At 40.1% G+C, this 18,205-nt stretch overlaps 1 protein-coding gene across 6 annotated transcripts in view; it reads left to right on the forward strand.

The window, feature by feature from the left end:
• The window catches only part of EPHB1 (EPH receptor B1), a 745,891-nt gene that overhangs the window by 190,058 nt on the left and 537,628 nt on the right, over window positions 1–18,205 (forward strand). Inside the window, exon 2 of one of the 6 annotated variants that reach the window (XM_043997284.1) lies at window positions 3,635–3,713. The exons of the other annotated variants lie outside the window; for them this stretch is intronic. The gene's annotated coding sequence lies outside the window, so the exon portion shown is untranslated. The remainder of the gene's footprint in view (window positions 1–3,634; window positions 3,714–18,205) is intronic. 6 annotated transcript variants of the gene reach the window in all.

Here is an 18,205-nt window from a genome sequence, read left to right on the forward strand (position 1 = left end):
TGCCACAGCCTTTTCTGATATCTCTGGTCTAGGGGTTCCTAAGCTTTCTTGTGTCATGTACCCCTTTGTCAGTCTGGTGAAGCCTATGGACCCCTTCTAAGAATAATGTTGCTAAATGTATAAAATAAAATACATAGGATTGAAAAGGAAACTAATCATATTAAAATAAAGATATAATTTCCCCCATCCAAATTCATGGACTTTTTGAAATCTCTTCATGGATTCCTTAAGGATTAGTGGACCCTAAATTGAGAACCTTTGTAGTCTTACCATTGTGCATCTCTTTCTGTAACTTTTTGGCAATTATTATCTATATTGCATGATTTCATATTCTACCACTACAGTTCTTTCATATATATGTCTTGTCACTCTAACTAGATTACAAGCTCATAGGAGGGAACATCCAATCTTTCCTTTCTGGATTCTTCCACAACATTATCTTTGTAGTATTTAGCAGAGCTTGACCAGTTCATTCATTAATTGATTTATTTAAGGAGCAAAGAAACGGACATAAGGCAGGCTCTAGGAAGGAGGAGGAGCAGTCAAAGAGTTGGGTAATCCACACTTGGGTTCCTCAATCCCTGCATAATTGAGAGTTGGTTGTTTAAATTCTATAAGGGCCATGACATATGGCAGAACTCAGGTAAGCCCCCAAATGAGTGACTAGGATGTATCTTTGTATGGTCTATTTTCCTCTTCATGGCTCCTTTAGTTTCATTTTTTTGTTGGTATGACTCCAGGCACCATCCATAGATGAAAACAAAGTAAAAAGATTGGAGTGAGATGTCCCCCAATTTCACTCTGGCATGATTCCACCTGGATTGGTCTTGGAATCATAGACCTAAATGTAGCCTTGATTTTAAATTTCCCTCTGGCTGTGAACAGGGGATCTTGCTGTGTCCATTTCCATCCATCTGTCTTTGGACCAACGCCGACTCACGTTCTGCGCTCCAAGTCTTCTCTGTCAGGGCAGGTCTCACAGATTTCCCAGTGTCCTCACACACGGGGTGTTTTGGCAGTACCCCCATTCCTGAGTCTCAGTCTTGGCTTCTCTTCTAAATCTCCCTTTGCCCATCTGCTAATATCTCTGCCTCCTTCTGCTGCCTTGTTTTGCTGCGTTGCAGATTTTCCCAGCTGATCTCCTTGGGCACGTCACTGATTGGTGGTTCCTATTGAATCAGAAGGGTTGTTTTGCTGGTCTTGTGGCCCACGTCCCTCTACCGTCCCCCCAAAGCAATGAGTTTCTGTGGAAGTGGGCCTTCACTACAAGTCCTCTGCTGACAAATGTACTGACTATAAATGTTGCCATGTGAATTCATTAGTATAGATCGAGGATTGCACTCTGTGTGATTTGTCTGTTTTGCTTTCATACCCTTTAGAAAGGACTTAGTTCTCTGCTGGTTGAATGTAGCTAATCCAAGAGTATAGGGTTTATTTTTGGATGTTACGGAATATGATAACATGAAAATAGGACATCTAGTTGCATGGACCTTGTTGGAAACTGGATGTAGAAGAAAGATGGTTCTGTTGCATCTCTAAAGGAAGTGGCATATACCCTGAGTTCTGGTCCCAGCTCTGCCCCATTTACCTAGAGATATGATCCTGAAAAAGCAGAATGTAAGATCTTTATAGCCTAAACGCCATAACATCATCTCTAAAATACCAGATGATTAGTAAATGATTATTTAATTGAATTGACTGAAACTAGACTATCCATCCTCCTTCCCTCAGAAATCCTTTGCTTATATATTTGTTAGATCTATCACCTGAATATGTCTATCTCTATCGTAAGATTTAGAACTCAAAGGGACCTTAGAGATCATCTTATCTTGGCAGGGGTGGTTAGCGTTTTCTGTGCTATGGACTCCCTTGGCAGCCTGATAAAGTCTATAAACCCCTTTTCAGAGTAATGCATTTGGTATTGCTGTTGTTGTTGTTTTTCAGTTGTGTATGACTCCATAAAATGAATTAAATAATAATTATAAGTAAATAATTTATTTAATAAATAAGTGCATAAAATAAAATGTATAGGATTATATAGGAAGCTAATTCTATTGAAATATAGTGTTCAACAGTATCAGCAACATTGTCTGTTGATCAACTGTGATAGACTTGATTTTTCTCAGCAATACAATGGTACAAGATAATTCCAAAGGATTCATGATAGAAAAGACTCTCCAAATCCAGAAAAAAAAGAACTGTGCAATATGGATGCCAATTGAACCATATTATTTCTTTTGTTTTTGGTGCTGTTGTTTTTCTTTTTTGAGGTTTTTCCTTTTTGCTCTGATTCTTCTCTTATAATATGACTAATGCAGAAATATGTTTAATGTTATTGTACATATAAAACCTATATCAGATTACTTGCTGTCTTGGGGAGGGGGAGAGGGAGGGAGAAAAATTTGAAACTAGAAATCTTATAAAAACAAATGTTGCAAACTATCTCTACATGTAATTGGAAAAATAATAAAATATTTTATAATTAAAAAAAAATATAGTGTTCAAAACATTAAAAAATTAAGTTCGGGGCAGCTAGGTTGCACAGTGGGTAGAGCACCGGCCCTGGAATCAGGAGTATCTGAGTTCAAATCCGGCCTCAGACACTTAACACACACTTACTAGCTATGTGACCCTGGGCAAGTCACTTAACCCCAATTGCCTCACTAAAAAAAAATATAAATAAATAAGTTCATGGATCCTGGTTAAGAATTTCTAATTGAACATGCTCTGCTCAATGATGAGGAAACAAAGAACAAGAGAGGTTGTCTTGAATCCAGGATAATATTGTTGATATGTAGCAAAGTCAGCATTCACATTTGGGTCTTCTCACTCCAATTTGAACATCTCTTTTCTGAAATAATCCCTGATAACCTCTTTGTTGTGATTGACTAGAGATTATAGGTTCACAGAAGCCCAGATAATATCTCAAGCATGGTGCCTCTTACATTGCTATTTGCAGGTAGAGTCAGAAGTACTTTGGGAAATGATAATGATGTCAGTGTTGGTGTCAATGTTCCTTACTGAGCCTAGAGCCGTGAGTCTAATTCAAGTTTTAGGGCAATGTGATAAAAATAATAGCTCATGTTTATATGGCTCTTTAAGGTTTGCAAAGCCGTTTACAAATATTATCTCGTTTGATCTCTTAACAACTCTGGGAGGTAGGTGCTATTATGATCACCATTTTACAGAAAAGAAAACTGAGGCAGACAGAAATTAAGTGACTTTCCTAGGGTCACACAGCTAATAAGTATCTGAGGCTTGATTTGAATTCAGGTTTTCCTGATTTCAGACCCAGTACTTTATCCACTTCACTACTTAGGAAGGGTCAAAGAGGATGCTTGGATTCCTTTCAACCTGGATGACTAGGAGTATGTCATTGATGAAAAATGGGGGAACTGAGAAACAAAGACCATGATTTTGTAGCATTTTACACCACTGCAGTTGTCTTGGTGTAAATCACAATTACAAAAAAGATATCATCGTATCCTTAGAGACATGGCATCAAAATGGAAAAAAAAAGCAATGAACTGAGAGACAGGAACCTTGGTTTCTAGTCCCACTCTGCCACTGACTTAGATATATGCATCTAAAAACACATTCTCCCCTCTAAGCCTTGGTTTTCTTATTTTTCAAGTGGGGACAATGATGATGAGGATATCTGCCCTGATTACTGTACTGGGTGATAGTCAACACAGGAGATACTGCATGTGAAGGTCAGTGCAGAGTAAACTCATTATTTTTATATTTACAAATTGAAAAACAGGGGGCAGCTAGGTGGGGCAGTGGATAAAGCACTGGCCCTGGATTCAGGAGGACCTGAGTTCAAATCTGGCCTCAGAAACTTGACATTTACTAGATGTGTGATCCTGGGCAAGTCACTTAACCCTCATTGGCCCGCCAAAAAAAAAAAAAGAAAGAAAAGAAAAGAAAAGAAAGAAAGAAAGAAAAACAATTCCTACCAATGTGTTATCCATTCATTTTATAATATTTAGTTTCTCAGTGAAAAAGTCAGAGAATTTGGTTCTTTGTATGAAAAGAGTTATCTAGTAAAGCTAAACTCATCCATATTCTCTACATGTCAATACTCAAAAGAACCATGTGAGTAATCACTCCACTGCTATAGCTCGTGACCCCTTCATGACAGGGACCCTGGAGGCAATTCCAGTCCACTCCTCTCATTTCACAGATGAGGACCCCAAGGCCCAGGGAAGTTAAGTGATGTGTCCAGGGCACTACAGTAAGCATCAGAGGTAGCATTTGAACCCAGGGACTCTAGCTCCACAGCCAGTGCTTTTCACACTTTATCAAATTTTAGGGGATGAGCTTCCCATAATTTAACTTGGCTTGTCTTTGAGTGACAGATACAACATCTCTCACCTGGAAGGATCTTTGCATGATGTCACTCCCTTGCTCAGGAAGAGTCATTAACTCTCTATGGCTTGTAGGATAAAATATAATCTGCCTTCAACCTGTTATTCTGAACTGATTTCACATTATTCCCCCTCATCACACGATATTCAGCCAAACTGCCTTCTCTGATATTCCTCACATATAATATTCCATCTCCTTTCCCCCATGCCTGGATTGCTCTACCTCCTCATTCCTGCCTCTCAGAAGCCTTGACTCAGCTTAAGTGTGACCTCCTAAAAGAGGTCTTTCCTAGTTAGTGCTCTGCTCCACCCTCCCTATCAAATTATGTTGTCTTTGTTTTGTTTATTATATTCACATTTTCACATGGGTACATTTTCCCTAGTAGAATATAAGCTTTTGGGGGGCAGAAACTGTTTGGGTTTTTGTTTTTATATCTCCATACTAGCACAGGACTTGGCACTGAGCAGATAATCAATGCTTGTTGAATTCAGTTGCATGCTGGCAGAGCCTTCAAGAATCCACCGTCTCTTTCCTGTCAGTATGAGTCTTTGGAGGATGACATTAATGGAAGCTGTATTAGTTAACTTGAGATAATTACAGAGGGAAGATAGGGGCACAAGCAAGACATTTATTTACCTGTCATCTCTTAGTATACCTGATCCAAGGACCCATCTTTTAGTGTAGCTGGAAGATGACCAAGCTTGAAATTAGTTAATTCACCAATGTACAGCAAGATAAAGAACACTGACCATTATTCTTGTTGCTATCTTGAAGCTCAGATGGTTGGAAGGGTTTCTGCTTTTCTGAAAAATTGGTTTGGGATGAGATATAGGAATTTGAGGACCATATAAACGGAGTAGAAGAAGGCACTCAAAGTGTTGGCTGGAGATTTTAAATCTGCAACAGCTACTAAAGAAATGGGATGGATAACTGGCAGATAAGGCCCAAGTCAGGGCAAAGCCTCTGTGGGACTCAACACTTTGGGACAGTCCATTGTACTAGAGCTGTAGTTGGGAACAGATGCCCTTCAGATGGAGCCCAACCAGTACATTTTTAAGCAAAGTGTGTGGCTTCTTCAATCTGACCCAGAATGGATGGGGGACATCATATAGCTAAGAAATAGGTACTATGCATCTAGAGAAAGGTATGAATGTTTTCCAAACCTGTTGACATGAAAGCTTCATCACAATTTGGTAACTGGGCATTTGTTTTGTTTAGATTTCAGAATGGGGTCACATTTTGTAATAGGATGATTACAAACTCTGCTCAGCCAACTGGAGCCATTCTGCTGGGGGCCCTGAGCCGAGCTCGGCAGAAGTGAGATGATCCCTCAGCCCTTGCTGGGGTAGCAGCTGGTGCTTCTGGCCTGGCTACCTAGCTGCCTATGAAAACACATCCTGGACAAATGGGTTTTCAAGTCCCAGAGGTGACGCATTCCAGCCTGGATATCTCTTATCCAACACTGACATGTTTGTTGGGTGATGAGCATGTATTGGGCTGCACTTCATCGCTGACCAAACAGTGCCCAGCTGTAGAATGACGCACAAGACTTTGGGGAGGAGCAATTTTCCAGATCTTGTTATTCCCATTGTGGATGTGGTTGTTCCTATACTCACTCATGATTTGTTTGCATTTTCAACATTAGCATCAATTGTGTTGCTATCGTGTCAAGGGTGATCTAAGCAAGGGATTCTGGAAACAGTAAGACTCTAGGTGAAAAGCTTCGGTGCAATAAGAACACGATACTGGGAAAGGGACTGTGGTCATTCTGGCCTTTAAAATATCCCCTTGGTAGGGGCAGCTAGGTGGTGCAGTGGATAAAGCACTGGCCCTGGGTTCAGGAGGACCTGAGTTCAAATCTGGCCTCAGACACTTGACACTTACTAGCTGTGTGACACTAGACAAGTCACTTATTCTTCATTGCCCCACAAAAAAACAAAAACAAAACAAAACAAAACAAAATATCCCATTGGTGTCAAGGCTATCATCTCTAATGTGCAGTTATGTGATAGTATTTCCTCTTAGGGTAAATATAAATGTGATGCTGAGGAGAGTGGGCTCTCATAGAGTGTGTGGCTTCAAAAGGACACAGAATAGACATCCCTAGCCCCTTCTTCGCCCACCATTTCTCAAGGGAAACTTTCATTCCTGCCAGGAGAGGAAGCAAGAGGTTGGGGCTGAAGGTCACCACTCTGCTCTCCTCAGAGAGAAGGAATGCCTGGAAAAAAGTATATCTGTCTGCTCCCTTAAATATTGCCCATCTAGGAGATAGGATCTGGTTCCATCAAACATTTGATTACTTTGTTATTTTGTGAGAAAGGGGGCCAGAAGCTCTATATCCAAGGTTTGACCCCTTTCCCACCTAATACCAGTTCCACAATGAATACACAGAGTGCATCATAAAACCCATTTTCCCAAATCACAGCAAAACAGAAATCAGAGAAGGTATACATAGAAGGCTATATACCAAACAATAAAGAGTGAAGGCACTCTCTCATTGGGATAGAGATAGCTCATCTCAACCAAGATTGTTTTAGAAATGTATAAAAACATGTTCTAGAGGGGCAAGGGCAAGGAGCATTGGATGCTACCAGATGGGACTATACCAATATTTTAAATAGGCTGTCTTGGTCAGAAGATTTAATTTTGCCTTAAAAAGTCAGAATTATAAGATCATAGATAACAGATTATATGATGTGACATAATATATAATATATGACATGACATATAATATGATATAATTGGTAGGTTATGGTATGATATATGATGGAATTTAGAAGGCCAGAATTCTAGTTCTAGTTTTTTCCTTTTATTAGTTGTGTGGTCTTGGTTAAATAACCTCACCTTTCTGTGCCTCAATTTCCTTATCTATAAAATAAGAAAGTTGGGCTAGACCTCTAAAGTCCCTTTCAAGTCTTAACATTCTATCAAAATTTAGAACTCATGAATAATTACCCAACTAGATCATTCAGTGGATCGCAAAGTGGAGAGGATGAGGGTGGAAGTGCGTGGTGCAAAAGTCTTTTTTTCCAACTCCTCACATACATCTTTCTATGACCAGTCTACTCTTCTTACTGTATGTAAAGTCTTTAGAATGTTAACTGCCTTTTGCTTAGAGTAAGCTGAGTGAGGATTTTGCATCTAATAATACAGTAATTACCCGTCCTTCAAAAGCTAAAGCTGCCTCTGATTCCCAAGTCCTAGCTTAAACCTCTTTCTCAGATCCTTGTAATCCTTTCACAACCAAATTCCAAGGTCAATGTTTATGGGAATCCCTGGGATGCTTTGGAAGCACCTACTATTCAATGAGAAGGAACTACTGGGGATCCTAACTCTTCTATTTATTACATGCATGACTTTGGACAATTCACTTTACCTTTTTGAGCCTCACTTTCCTCACATGTATTCTGTATATACAATGAGCAGAAGCATGAAAGCAACTATGTATGTTTGTGTGTGTGTATATATATATATATATATGTATGTATAATGTACATAGTTGTTTTCATGTTTCTGCCCATTAAACTATAAGTTACTTGAGAGCAGGGATGTTTTTTTTCTTTCCTTTCTTTTTATTACTAGTAATTAGCAAATTCCTGGTGTATAACAGATTCTTAATAAGTGCTTATTGACTGGTTAATTGACTAGATTTACTTTAGGATAAAATAGATCTTTTTGCTAAAATCTGTGATTCTATGATGGCATCTTTTGGTGCACTGCTAGCTACTGCAGTGGGATTTGTGACTTTGATATATTTCCTAGGGAATTGGAGCCCTGGGGTTTTCAGGAAGACACTTTGGGGTCTTTGAGGCTCCTGCCCATTTCTTTTGCTGTTGTTTTTCCAGAATAGGGGTGCTTCTCAAGGGCATCGTCCCAGAAGGTACCATGCTGGGCAATTGCCAGTGGCCTGCGTATTCCAAGGGAAAATTAAATTTTGTTCTCCATGCCTGTCACTCTGCCATTGTGCATCAGAGGATTTGGGGTTTTGTTTGTCTTCAAATGAGCATGCTGACACATTGTCCTTCGACATCTTACTGCTGAGCCTGACCAATACAGTGCGGAAAGAAAGGAGACACCCTTGAGAAAGGCAACCGGAAGAAATGTCTTGTCGAAGCTGAAAGCCCCATTCAGTCAAGGAGGGAAGGGGGGAACCTACCTCATTAAATCAACAGAAACTCCAGAAGGTGCCTATATGAAGGTATAGTGATGAGCAGGGATGTGCTACTGCTCATCCTTCCCCAGGCTAGGCCGAGGATGGGACTGATTCTTCCAGATGGATATTCTGTCTCGCCCAGAGTCCTCTTATTCATTCCAATCCCTGGCATCGCTACTTGTTACTGGAGTCATTGTGAATAGACTTTTTTTGTATTGATAATTAGGGGAGGGAACAGATGGTGAAGGCTTATTTTAAAGTAATATGCCCATTAAGGAAAAATCTACTGAGTCCAGCTGTAGAGTCGTTATGCCAAACAGGGTGCCTGGCTCCTTCCCAAGGGCTCAGGGCCTTCTTGCTGACTTTCAGACTGAAGAAAGTTTCTTATTCTAAGAAACCATGGGCCAGGCAGATTGATAAGGCACACAGTCCAGGTAGCAAAGTTCAGGGGATGGTCTCTTGCCTTGAGGGAGGGGATGAACAAGCTTTATGGAGCTAACTCTAGTAGGAAGTCTAATGTTTCTAAAGAGGGATAGGGACTATTTCTGTTATTTTTATTGGTAAAGGGCACTCCCAGATGAGCAGTCTCCTACTAGTTCATGTTTGGAAATTTTTTCTACAATTTATAGTTCCAGATCAGGGGTTCTGATCCTAGTTTGTATCACAGACTTCTTAGCCTTTCTAGTGAAAATTATATAAAACTTCTCAGAAGTTTTACTAAAAAATCTGTTCAATTATTTTTCAATAATTGAAGGAAATGCTAAATTTCAGTTAGAGGTTAATGAAAATAAAGATGTGTTTTTCCCCCAATTCAAGTTCATAGATCCCATGGAATCTTCTTATGTACTCCTTGGACAGGGGTCCATGGACCCCACGCAAAAAATCCCTGTCTGAGACTATAAAGAGTTGTAAAGGGCACCGATAGGTTACCACAAAACCATTATGTTTCAAAGGTAGGACTTGAACCCACATCTTCTTGCTTCTTAGGTCAACTCTATCCATTATGCCATACTACCTCTATTATTTGCAATTCAGTGCTGGGGTTGCCCATCTGACAATTAGAAAGTAGAATTGTAGGAGGGGATAAAGAACCAGTTTGCACATCAGCCTGTGTCTGACATAAATTGTCTTGTGACCCTGGGCAAGTCACTTAAACTTTTGGTGCTACAGGAAACCCTCTAAGACCATAAGATGCTGCACTGGCAGCATGGTGTAATGGATAGAATACTGAATGGAGACACAAGAAGCCATGGGTGCAAACTCTGTCTCAGAAGCTTGTTAGCTGTGTGACCCAGAGCAAATTATTTGAACTTTTTGAGCCTCACTTAACTCAATTGCATATGGCACCTACTCACAAGGTCTTTGTGAAGATCAAATAAAATTATGTCTGCCCATGAAGCACTCTGCTATTCTGAAGTACTATATAAATATTAATTCTTACTCCATTTGGTAGAGGGAATTTTTGCACTGGGAGTCCTCTATACCAATGAAACCAGTGGTCTGGACAAAATAAAATGTTTATTAGGAAGGTTTTCTTCTCTGTAATCCATAGGATAGCAGACCATCTAGCACAGAGCTAAGAATGAAGTAATGGCCCATATTTGTACATGGTAAACACGTAATGCCTTTTCATTCATTGATTCATTGAGAATTATAGAGAGCTTTATGCTTTACAAAGCATTTTCCTCACCACAAACCTGGGAAGTCGATTCAGCAAGTATTGTCATGCCTATTTTACAGGGGAAGAAACTGAGGCTCAGAGAGAGGTTATATGATTCATCCAGGATCTCACAAACAGTACGTGTCAGAGCCAGCACTTAAACACTGATTTTTCCTTATACTAAGTCCAGGGTTGTTGTTGTTTTTTTTTTTTTTTTTTTTTGCCATGCGCTCTCTCCTCGGGGGACTTAGTGTCTTTATTGTGATACAGATGACGATGAGGATGAGGACAAGCATGAGGAGATACCATCAGTCTTGGATTGTATTTCCTAATTTCAGTTTCCTTGATACTGCTTGACCTTGTAGAAAATCCCTTACTAGTTCTGCGTCCTTGATGGAATTTGTTGAATCTCTATCGTTGGGATCTTATGGAAACAAATGGAACAAGTGTGAAACCCTCTTCTGACTCTCTTTCAAGAGTACTACCATCCTTCCAGTCAGCCAAGGTCAAAGCCTTGGCATCATCCCTGACTCCCCGCTCTCCCTTATCCTACACATCCAATCAGATACCAGGCCTGATCTGTTCCATCTCTTCATTTCTCAAATCTTTCCACTTCTCTCCACTCCCATGGTCACCCCTGCCACTCCCCTCTCCCGCCCCCAGCTCAGAACCCCATCACAATGTGCCTGGATTCTTACAATAGTCTCCTAATTGATCTCCCTGACTCAAGGCTCTTGCCTCTCCAGCCTATCCTCCACACAGCTACCAAAGTGATGTTATTAGGGCATGTTATTAATGCTGTTAGAATTATTAAAGACTGACTGTGTCACTCCCCAGCTTAATAAACTCCAGTGGCTCCCTATTACCTCTAGTATCAAGTACAAATGCCTGTGTCTGTCATTTCAAGCCCTTTAAAATCTGGCTCCAACCTGAGATAACAGCACCTCCCTCCCAGGGTTGTTGTGAGGATCAAATGAGATTAAAATTGAAATGCACTTAGCACAGTGCCTCACACTTAGTAAGTGGTATATGAATGTTAGCAAGTATTATTATATTATTGCCTTCTGGAATTTTATGTATTATTCCTTTTTATGCATTTTATGGTATAATCATACTTGCCTTCCTGCTATTCCTCACACATCTCATCCATGGCATGGAGGGCTATGCCCCATACCTTGAATACAGCCCCTTAGAGGGCATCTCTGCCTTTTGGGATCCTTAATTTCCCTCAAAGCTCAACTCAAGTGCTACCTCCTGCCTGAGACCTTACTTGATTCCCCTTCCCCTGAGCTGCTAGTACCCTTTAAAGTACACACACATATATATATATATATATATATATATATATATATATATATATATATATATATATATATATATATATATATATATATATATTGACTAGTTGCTTTAGTGGGCCGCTGTTTGAACTGAGCTATGAAGGAAAAGGCTAGGGGTTCAAAAATGGAGATAAAGCAGTGGGAGCAGCCTGTGCAAAGGTGCAGTGATGAGAGATGGAGTGTTTTGTGTGAGGAACAGAAAGCCAGTTTTGGCTGTACCTAAGTGTGTGTGAAGGGGAGTATTGCATAATAAGCTTGGAGAGGTATGTTTGGTCGGGAAAAACAAAACAAGTCACTGCTTGATTCTTTATGCTAATAGAGAGCAATAGTGCAGATAATCCAAAGAATACTAAAATCATTTCTATGTGTTTTCCAGAAGTACTTGCCTGTGTTTTGCTTAGGTGAATATTAAAATAACTGTAGTTTGCATTTCTTGAGCACACTTCAGCCAGCCTGTATAGGGAGGTGGTCAAGAATCTTCACTGTGACAGGAGGAAATTGGCCTAGAATTAAAAATGGATTATATTGATCCTATTATGATTACTTTTAGAGAGGCTGTGATGCTGCCTCATCCCCTCCTTTCCACATGAGCTCTTGTTTTCTTCAATGTGCCCTAGGAAGACCATTGGATGGGGAGTGAGGAGACCCAAGTCCTAGACACAGGACAGCCACTCAGAAGCCCAAGCCACTCATGAGGCTACTGTAGACAAGTCTTTTACTTACTCTCTTTGTTCCTTGATTTCTTCCTCTGTGAAGGAGAGGTGGTGTTGAACTACACAACCTGTCAGTTCTCACTTTCCATGATTTTATAACTTCTTTTCCCATAGATGACTGTGCACTTCCTCTATAGCACTAATATTCTTTTACTCTCCAATTGCAAATCTCTAAAGGGCAGGGACTTCACCATCTCCATGGCAAATCCAATCCATAATAGTCTAGTGTCATGAACACAGCAGACAATCAATAAAATTTTTTGATAGTGATTGATTTAGGCTTCTGATGTGCCAACCTTTCTCTTGTTATAACTAAGAACACTCTCTTTTAAAGATTCTGGGGTTGGGGAAATATGGGAAAAACTCTGATGCTAAGCAAAGCTTTCTAAATACATTCGAACCTGCTGACTTTTAATCAACCAGCAGTCAAACTTGATGCTTGAGCCAAATGGGTCAGACATTACATGAATTGAACTAAGTAGAAGGAGGAGAAGAGAAGAACTGAGCTAGAGCAGCCAGGACTTGGACTGAGATAATGAGGCATGGTTTTATGGATGGCATAGAGGAAACCTAGCTAACCAGAAGGCATAACACTTGAACCTTTTTCATTTCATTGGGGAGAAGTTAAGAAAGGAGTTTCAGGTTTAAGATTTTCCTCAGAATTTGACTTTAGTAGAGCATGGTGGCACAAGTCTGTGATCTCTGGTACTGGGAAAACTGAGACTGGAGGATCTTTTGATCCAGGAATTCTGTGATGCCATGAGATAAGCCAATCTAGGGGCCATACCAGGTTCATCATTAATAGGGTGAGTTCCTGGATCAGGGGGCCACTAGGTTGCCTAAAGGAGGGCACATCAGCCCAGTTTGGAAATGGAACAGGCAAAAGATCTTGAGCTGATCAGACTGGGATCTACCCAAAGTCACCCCTGTACTTCCAGATTGGTCAAAAGAGGAAGATATAGATTTTTTTTTTTTTTGTGAGGCAATTGGGGTTAAGTGACTTGCCCAGGGTCACACGGCTAGTAAGTGTTATGTGTCCGAGGCCGGATTTGAACTCAGGTACTCCTGAATCCAGGGCCGGTGCTTTATCCAATGCGCCACCTAGCCGCCCCGAAGATATAGATTTTTTAAAAAAATTATATATATATATATATAAAATCTGACTTTGCTATGAGGCTGTGAATTAAGAAAGAACTAGTACTGGGATTTATGCTTATTAAGTGTTCACTACATATTTTAGTGAATGAATGAACCAATGAACTCCCAAAAGAGAAAATTTAGCAATCAAACTTCTTCAGCAAAATCTTAGATTATAGTTTAAGAGGGAGAGTGAATTCATACTTATAGAAGAGGTAGGCAGGTAAACCATTGGAAGTAATGAGCTTTCAAGACTGACCATTTTTCCTTTATTTCCTTTTTTATTCTTTTGTTTTTTTTTCCTTTTGGTTTTTATTTTTGTTTGTTTGTTTTTGTTTTTGTTTTTTTTTTTGGCGGGGATTCCAATGAGAGTTAAGTGACTTGCCCAGGGTCACACAGCTAGTAAATGTCAAGTGTCTGAGGCCAGATTTGAACTCAGGTCCTCCTGAATCCAAGGCCGGTGCTTTACCCACTGCGCACCTAGCTGCCTCTCTTCCTTCATTTTCAAAGAGGATCAATGACAACCCTGGGTGATGTCTTTATTCATGGGTGAATTGGATTTAAGTGAGGCAGAGTTGCAGTCATAAGCCTCAAATCCTCTTGACTTTTGTCCTGCCACTGGACTTGGATGACTCTGGAGTAAAGGACTAAGGAAGAGATGGATAGCCTGAGGGATACTTATCAGGAGGTCTTGAGATTTTGTTTGCCCTTGGTCTGAGTCCTAAGTTGCCTTTTGTGACCCATGTTCACTTTAGTTCTAAAGAGGCCCAGAATCAGCTGACCAAAATTCAATTTCCTCTCTGTCCTCTTGATGTCAGTGCCATCCCTAAGCAAAACTATGGCTGGTAAAGTTTGTGCCTATAGCTTCAGGTACTTTTCTCTCAATCAGGGGAACCCCCTCTTCTCAACACGGGCTCGGTGATTTGATGCCTGAGAATAGAAAAAAAAATACAGTAGCTCTGAGACTGATAGGCTGTGTGACCTTGAATAAGTCACTTAAATTTCTTTATCAATCTAAGGAGAGAACTGGAATAAGTGGTCTCTGAGATCACTTCTCACTCTTGCTTTATAAATTTATGATGCTAGGAGCTCTCCACCATTAAAACTTTCTTTCTGGAAAGGATCTGACAACTATTCCAATTCTGGTGAAAAATGAGAGATAATAAAGTTTTATCATGAGGTCCAGAAAGGTTAAGTGACTTGCCCTAGGTCACATAGATAGGGAAATACCTTTTTCAGGTCCATTTGCATTTTACTAGTTTGACAAATTTTCTTTTTTTTTTTTTCCTTCTTTTTTTGGCGGGGCAATGAGGGTTAAGTGACTTGCCCAGGGTCACACAGCTAGTAAGTGTCAAGTGTCTGAGGCCAGATTTGAACTCAGGTCCTCCTGAATCCAGGGCCAGTGCTCTATCCACTGCACCACCTAGCTGCCCTTTGACAAATTTTCTTATTGCAGAATTCCAGGTATCAGACCACCTGCAGAAAGAGAACTATTGTTTTGAGGCAGGGTTCCTAATCTTGCCTTGTGTCATAGACCCCTTTGACAGTGTAGTAAAGCTTATAGAATCCCTTTTCAGAATAATATATTAAAATCTAGAAAATAAAATACAATACATGGGTTTCTAAAGGTTAACGAAGATAAGGATGCATTTTTTCCCCATCCAAGCTCATCCTGAAATATCTCTACAGATGCCTTTGTTTTTAAGGGGAACAAGAGACACTATTGACCACCCATGGCAAGTCAGCAGCCTATTTCACTCACTCCTAAGGCCAGCTTTAGAGTTCCTAAGTAACTCTTATTAACACAAATTATCTCATTTGATCTTCCAAACAGTCCTGGGGCGTTCATATTATTAGAAGAGGGGTACTGGCAAATGTTTAACAACCAACCCCTGGGGTGGGGGTGGGGGGGAGTGTGTTTGACACATTTTTAATTTTAATCAACATTTTAAACATTTTCCCATCACTTTCTCAAGTTCAGACAATCAGCAAAACAATAAATCAAGCCTTGCTTTGTAGTATATGATGATTTCTGAGGTATAAATGCTCACACTGAAAATTTAACAATCAGCTCTGAAGAACTAGTTTAAACTGTCTCCAACATACCCCAGGGCTCCCATCCATCTTCCAGATGAGAAACAGACTCACAAAAGTAATGTAATTTGCTTGGGGTCACATAACCAGTGAGGCTTGGAGTCAGAAATCAAATGTAGGTCCAGTGTTCTTTCCATTATATCATGATTAATCAATCAACTAACAAATACATATTAAGCACCACTGTGCTCAAGGTATACAGTTTTCACTTTTTTCTTTTCCTTTTTTCCTACTAGAATAGCATTGTAGCATCTTACATAGAATCTTCTTATATAAGGGAAATCTCCACTGTGGTACTATACAAGAAGAGTAAGTAATTTTTTTTTTTTATCAGTTTCCTTTACAAGAATTAACATGCCAGAGTGGAGAAAGCCCGTTCCTCTTCATGCCTCAGCTAATTAATAGCTAGTTGATAATAATAATAATAATAATAATAATAATAATGATAGGGAGCAGCTAGGTGATGCAGTGGATAAAACACCGGCCCTGGATTCAGGAGTACCTGAGTTCAAATCCGGCCTCAGACACTTGACGCTTACTAGCTGTGTGACCCTGGGCAAGTCACTTAACCCTCATTGCCCTGCAAAAAACAAAACAAAACAAAACAAAACAAAACAAAACAAAAAGCTGAGGGATAGAGTACAGAGAAAGAGGTGCAGAGAACCTGAGTTCACATTTCATCTCTGATGGTCACTATCTATATGACCCTGGGCAAGTCACTTAGTTTCTTTGGGCCGTGGTTTCCTGATTTATAAAATGAGCAGTTTGGATTGGTTAGCCCCTGGGGTCCCATCTAGGTCTAATAATAAAAATCGGCATTCATACAACGCTTTAATATTTACAAAGCTCTTTACATGTTATCTCATCTGATCCTTACAACAGCCATATGACATAGGTGCTATGATTATCTCCTTACAGATGAGGAAACTGAGTCAGATAACATGTAAGTGACTTGCCAAGGGTCTCAAGTGGCATCAAAACTCGGGTTTTCTTCACTTCAAGTTCAGTCCTCATCTAGATATGTGAGCCCACCCAGCAAGACACGTGACAAGCCTGGAGCCCAGATCCTCTTACTCCTAACTCGACACTCTTTCCTCTGCCCCATGCAGCACCTCAAAGTCATTACCAAGTATTTTAGACTAGAGTAGAAGGACTTCTATTCTTCTTTTTTTTTTTTTTTCAGGGTAATGAGGGTTAAGTGACTTGAGGTCGGATTTGAACTAAGTTCCTCCTGAATCTGGGGCCAGTGCTTTATCCACTGTACCACCTAGCTGCCCACACTTATCAATTATTTTAAATAAACAGGTTGGGGACATGGATTGGTACCAGTTCTTCCACCACTGACTTGACCCTGTTTGACACTTAATGGCTGCACATGCAGGCTCCTGCCTTTTGATAAAATGTAGACTTTCTTCCTGCCTTTCCTGCTCTCTTTGGTGTTGATCCGGGTTAACACTCTAAGCCCAAGAGAGATGGAGGATGGGAAACAGCTGCCAGGGGCATCGAGGCCCTGGGGAGTTTTAGTTGAACTTCCGTTCTCACCCGAGCTCTGGAAACCCAGCCCAGGATGCCTTTAAGACAATTAGGTAGGCATCTGTTACTACCCCTAAATCCCACAGGAGACATTTGAACATACAGGAACAGGGATGCCTCTGCTTTTCAAAGCCCACAGGAAAAGAGGTTTATGACACAGCAACTATTTAGGATCTCAAACAAGTACTTTATGTGAGGATCCAATCAATAAGATCAATTGTGAAACACAAATGCTTTCTTTTAGGATCAGGTGAGGATGGGGGGGCATCCTCTACAAGGGTTCTTAATCATTTTTTGGTGTGATGAACCTCTTTGGCAGTCTGCTGAAGTCTTTGGACCCCCACTCAGAATAATCTTTATTTATAAAATCCAGAGTGAAAATAAAAATGTATTTTTTCCTAAGTTCACAGAATTCCTGCTATCTAGCCCCAGACCCTTTGAGTGTCCAGACTATCAATCTCTGTCCTAGAGACACATTGTAGAGAAGATATAGTGTTTTCAAGGTGATCCATAGGTTTAAGTAATGCGAGTTCTAGCCTCATTAACTGGTTTTTGTCTAGGTCAAGTAACAGTTTTTCTGAATTTCTACTCTTTCAGTGTGCTGTAGGGGAAAAAGAACTGAACGTAGAATTTGATCTGGATTCAAATACTATCTCTGACACTTACTTAGCTGAGTGGCCATAGGCAATTCACCAAATATCTCTGCTTCACTTTCCTCATCTGTGAAATGAAGACAATAATACAATACTTGCACTGCTGGCCCCTCAAGAAAGGACTTTGTAAAGCCTAATGTTCATTATAAATCTGATTTATTGTCTACAGGCATGATAATATGGGACAGGACTGCACAGATAGGGGCAGAGGACCCAGGATTCTTATGTGGAAATTATCCTTTATCAGTACAGTTCAGCATTGCCCTGGGCAGCTAGGTGGTGCCGTGGATAAAACTCCAGCCCTGGATTCAGGAGGACCTGAGTTCAAATCCAGCCTCAGACACTTGACACTTACTAGCTGTGTGACCCTGGGCAAGTCACTTAACCTCCATTGCCCTGCAAAAATAAATAAATATATTTTCATCCCTATCTTTTTTATTTTTACATCACCCTCATTTCCCACTGTGTCACTTAGTCATCCTTTATAACAAATAATTTTAAAAGTTCAGCAAAACTAACCGAAACATAGAAAAAGTCTGATATTATATGCA

Source organism: Dromiciops gliroides, chromosome 3, assembly GCF_019393635.1.
Source record: "Dromiciops gliroides isolate mDroGli1 chromosome 3, mDroGli1.pri, whole genome shotgun sequence".
Classification (NCBI taxonomy): domain Eukaryota; kingdom Metazoa; phylum Chordata; class Mammalia; order Microbiotheria; family Microbiotheriidae; genus Dromiciops; species Dromiciops gliroides.